Consider the following 5,816-nt stretch of genomic DNA (forward strand, 5'->3'; position numbering starts at 1 on the left):
TGACAGATCAGAAATGACAATGCCTTGGAGAATACAGTATGGAAAAATTAGTGAGTAAAGAACAGTGAAATCAATCACAGAAGTCACTCACTGTGGTTTAAAGATTAAAATCTTTACAACATAAAAATGGCAACAAAGTGCAAGTGCCAGCAGTTACAAGAAGGAAACATCTTGTGTTACTAAATTAGAGTATCAGTAAGCTTCCCTTAAGCTTACAACAGCAGTTTCATCTAACAGAGTTAGAGGCCCCCAAAGCCAGCACTTCTACTAGACCGCTGCAGCTCTAAAACCTAATGGGCACATTACCATGCTTTATTAAATTTGCACTCAAATACATGTGTAATCGATAAATTCCCATTTGGAAAACATTCTCACAGTAGCCACGCTCATAATACTTCAGTTATGATGAATGGTAGTGACGCAAAAGAATTACAAGTACGAATGAGAGAATAATTTGCAGGAGACTGTTCAACTCAGTTTTCCCATTTCCAAACTCAAGTTGTCCCAAACTCTGATGGCCCTTAATTAAGGCTTCCCTTTCCAAAACTAGGACATTTGAAACTCACTACTACAAACTTAAATTATATGCATAAGAAATTCTAGTTTTTGTACCCTCTGGTACAGCTGGAGCACACAGGGACAGCTTTAGCTAAGGAAGCCTAAGTATCACCCTTATAAACCAGTTTTTTATTTGCGTTTAACTCTGCCATACTTTCACTGTTCAAGCAGACATTTTCCAGGCCAGATCTCTGTTTAAGGGTGAATGTTTGCATGTGCAAGACTAGATGTGGGGACGCCATAAAAGAAGTGGTTACACAGTAGTCAAGCTGAAATATGACCAAGGCAGGGAGCAAGGGTTTTTTTGGTGGAATTGATTGGAAGAAAAATATTTGAGAAGTATTGTAAAGGAAGTTAAGTTAAGCCTGGATATGGGGAGAATGGAAGCGAGAGATGTTGAACACAACCAAACAGTGGGTTTGCGGATAATGATAAAAGAAGGGAGAGGAGAAGGTTTGAAAAGGTAAATGACAATTGTCAGTTTTCACCAAGTTTGAAGTGGTGGTGGACCATCCAAGGTGAAATATGGGAAGAAAAATGAACTCAAAGGGAAACTGACTGATTTTACTTTCCCAGAGAGGGCCCGAACTTTCAGAAGTTTCGGTAACACTGCAATAGAATTAGGTTACAGGAACAGCCCTGAAATGGCTGTGTTACCATTCCACAAACCAAGGTAGGTGGGAACTGCTTCCTCTATACCCGCCCCCCCAATCCCTCAGGGAAATTCTCATATAATAAGAATGGCTACTTGAGCTCTGTATTGCATGTCTTTTTAGTCATGATGAGAGTGGTATTTTTAATTAGTACATGGATCTCTTAATTTTAGATTCAGACCTGCAAATGAAGTTTCATGATTCATGAAAGAATCACCAGTGAATCCAATGCAAATATATTTCACTAGGCACCAGCATCAACCACAAGGACCCAATTAGAAAGGGTCATTAGCAATGAGGTTTGTTTGAAGCGCCGCTTGAAAAGGATTAGCCACAAAGCAAGAGTGATTCATTATTTCTGACTGTTTTCACAGACGTCTATGAATAAAGCTCAGATTATTTGAACTAAAACTTTCCTTTACTATGACATGCATCATTTTAATAGACGATTTTGCTAGCCTGGGTAACAATGATATAGCCTCTGAACTTTTAAAAATAGATATAATTTTATACTTCACTTGTAAGTATGAACCTGTGAATTTTACTATAACCCACAATTGTATTTTTAATTAATAAAATATAATTATGGGCTATAGTAAAATTCAAAGGTTCATACTTACAAATGAAGTATGAAATTATATTAAATATGAAAGACTCCTCACCAAAAGCAAACAAATCTTATAGAAAACAACAAAATGAAATTAATTTCCAATCATTTTACATTGTATTTGACAACATTATGTTCCAAAAAACCCATATGTACAAAGTCATAAGGTTAGACAAAACTCTAAGGCAAAAATATCAGTGATTCAGTTCCATTATAGGCTTTCAGAGTAATAAAATTCAACCATATTTTGTAAGCAGGCTCAGATTTCAAGGATTTGGGATGAAGAATTCAAATATATTTGGCTAACAAGTATATTCATGTCAATATGTTTATATTCTTATGAAGATTATACGGAGAAGTAAAATGCAAGTTAGCTTTATATAGAGCTGGATATTTTAATTACACTAAAAAAAGAAGCTAGTCAGCATTAAGGTTGACTACAACACTAAGGTTGCACAATTAAATGATCAAAAGTCAGGAACTGGGAAAATTAAGGTTGAATGTGCATCCATCGTGCTCCACTGTGCATATGCACCACGATATACTCTGCCTGCTTAAATATAATACTATATAGTAGCAAATCTTCCATTTAAATCTATAGCCACAGACGGTTCCCTTTAGCACGGGAAGTGGAGTGGGTCAGCTGTGGCAAGAGGTGAAGGCACAGTTTGGATGCATTACTCAGGAAGAACATACCAGGAGTCTGACTAACTCAGTTCAAGTTAATATTATCTTCCCATTGTTTTCTATGGACTTAGGATCTGGCCGCTGGTCCATGGCATGAGTTTAGAGAAAAGATCTCTGACATTCAATTTTAAGAACCCAAACTGCATGAATGATCTTGGGCCCTCCACCTCCATTCCTTTGGGTGTTATAAAGAAATTCCAGCGTATTTAAAGGGGTTTGAGCACCTGAAAATCATGTGTAAAAAACACCTGATATCCCTTATGATACTATGGCAGCATTACAGCACTTGTAATTTATTTCTTGGACGTCAGGAGACCCTTTTCTCCAGACATCAGCATCTTTGTTGTGAAACCTATGGCTTTATAACCTAAATTCATAGCAGCAGCTAGTGTTATGGATAATTATCTAATTATCTTTTGGATCCAATGCACATGGTTTTACTTAAAAATCTTCCTTCTCTATGCTTGTTGTGTGGCTTTTGGCAGGCTTGTAAAAGATATGACTCAACTACTTGTCAGCACAGCTTTTATGAGCTAAGAATAATTGAGTAGGAAGCAAGCTTGTCTCAAAAGTAAAATTGTAATTGATTACTAATTACTGAAATATTGTGTCTGATGTGGGGTTAGCAGGAGACAGTACTGTAAGTCTCCTGATAATTAGAAAGCATGTCTGTGAGTCCTTTAGGGTTGCCTAAAGGCACATAGACACATGTCAACAATTACAACTGATTGTAATCCCTCCCTTCCCTTGTGGTAAGATTCCACAATGCTGTGCTGTGGAAAATCCATGCTAACCTGTTTCAGGATGGCAGTTTACCATTATTAAATGTTTATAGGACAGTAGCTCCATAAGCTGCCATCAGGATCAGGGGGCCCACACTGTGCTAGGTGCACAGATAAGCTATGTCTACACAACAGCTAGGAAGTGTGGTTACCCGCTTAGGTAAATGCATGTGGACTAGTTGAGATCATGCTTAAAAACAGCAGTGTGGCCACAGTGGTACAGGCAGCAGTGCAGACTTGTCACCTGGGTACACACTTGGGCAGCTGGCCCAATCCACCGTCTCAACTGCCACAGCCACAGCTATTTTTCAATGCTAGCTCAAGCAGAGCAAGCACACGTATGTCTATCTGAGCTACGAATTACACCTCCCAGCTGCTGCGTAGACTTATCCTGAGACATAACCTCAGTTGCAAACAGTTTCCAAGCTAAAGCTCAAATCCTGCAAATAGTTACTCTTAAACATTAAGTACATGCCTGTCTGTTTGAAGCATCAGGGAATAATACCACTCAGCTATTTGGCACTTTTTATCAGTAGATCTCAAAGCGCCTTGCAAAGGAAGTCAGTATCATCTATCACACACACACAGAGGGGAGAAGAATGCAATCAAATAGCTACTGTTTTTATACACCCATAGATTTGTAGTTGTTTAAAATTATTATAAATGGATAAAGTGCCAGCTAAGTGTATCTCTCCCTCAAGCCATCATTACTAGCATGACTTCTTAGACACTGTGGAGGAGGAAGGGTTTGAGGAGACACCAGTGGGCTTGTAGATAATGGAACACCCTCCCTAAAATTAAGTACAGTAGTTTGAATAGAAATGTGAGTTGGAGAACACATTTGAAGACACCTTACCCATGCTTTTTTCCAAGGCAGGGTTATTCTGTACCATATCATCTCCTGTGTTTCGTCTGAAGAAAAATGTCAAAGTCATCAAATAAATGATTCTCAGTGAATAATATGATCAGCTCTGGTCTGAAGTCATTAATTCCCTTGCGACACTGTTCTGCTGTTTACCAGGTATTCAGCTCATACACGCCTCCATAGCTTTATGGGATTTATTATATCTTTTTTGGCAACAGGTATTTGTAAATAATATTACTTCCAACATTCATACCAACTCCTACCTTCACATATTGATCTGTCTCTGTAAAACATGCAGCATCTTGTAAAATCAAATACATTCACACAGCTATTTTTAAGAAACATCCAGCAATAAACTCCCCATGCTTCTACAGGTGGGAGAGAACTCATAGAATATGTAGTAAATAAATAGAAAAAGGAAAGTACTAAAACTGGACTGAGGCATCCAACACATGATATAGCAATGCTGAAATATTTTTAATATTATATGCAGTACCAATTAGTAAACAAAAGTCTGCACAATTTTCATCAGAGACGTTCAACATTTAAATATGTACAATTTTAAAGTTATAATAAAAGTTGCTATCATGTCTTTTCTGTTTTCCTGCTTTTGCTCATTTTTAAACACACCCAGAAAAATGGAACACTGTTGGTTTTGGTTCCCTCTCCTCATATTTACTAAGACTGTATTTTGTAACTGGGACAAACCTATTAACAGACACAAAAGCTAAGCAAACATATTACACAATGAAAAACATGCAGCACCAGTCTAAACAAGACAAGAATTGTACTCCCCACACACCAAACATTTCCATCCACCTCTCTGCTATATTTCATTCTAATCTGGAATGTTTGCAGTACAGCCTTGAAAAGAATGTAACCAAAGGGATGTTTGTAATCATATTACCCACTGTTCTTCATGAACATAAGGAAAACATAACGATAATTATTCTAGTCCAAGTTAATCTTCTGTGATAAAATAAAATGTCTTTTAAATTAATGACTTCTTTTTTATGCTGGTGCAATCATCCTATCATCACATGATGGGGAATATATTCATCCTCTTGTCTCTGCATGCTCAAAACCATTATTGGAGTCTGTAAGCCTCCTGTCATTAGCTATTCTGATTTACTAACCTTATTACTAAGAATCAAGCCACTCCGTCATGCTGGTTAAACATATCCAGAAGTAAGGCAAAGTAAGAAGCTTGTGGATGAGTTAATGAAAGAGACAACCAACCCTGACACAAAAACTTGTAAAAGGGGAAAATGCTAACCTAGTTATAAGGTTACACTTCATTACAAAATTAATTTTATAGCTCTTCCAAACTGAATCTGACTTCTCCAAAACCAAGCCAATTCACCTGATATTTTTCAGCCATGATAGTATGCCAGTGTAGAATTATACTGGAAAGTGTGGAGCAAATTGCACAAGTGGGTTTCAGAGCTGTAAGGATTCACTATCTATGATTTTTTTTTCACCTCTTAACTCTTGGACCAGAAACTTCCTATGTAATTTAACCTATTGATTTTAGTGATTATTTTGGCTAGTAAACAGAGACTTACAAGAGGTAATTATTTGAGGGCATATTTCAAAATCTTTCCCCACGTTACGTTTTTATATATGGCTTTTTCCATGAGTAGCCCATTGAATTGAATAATAAA

This window comes from Chelonoidis abingdonii, chromosome 2 (genome assembly GCF_003597395.2).
Source record: "Chelonoidis abingdonii isolate Lonesome George chromosome 2, CheloAbing_2.0, whole genome shotgun sequence".
Taxonomy (NCBI): domain Eukaryota; kingdom Metazoa; phylum Chordata; order Testudines; family Testudinidae; genus Chelonoidis; species Chelonoidis abingdonii.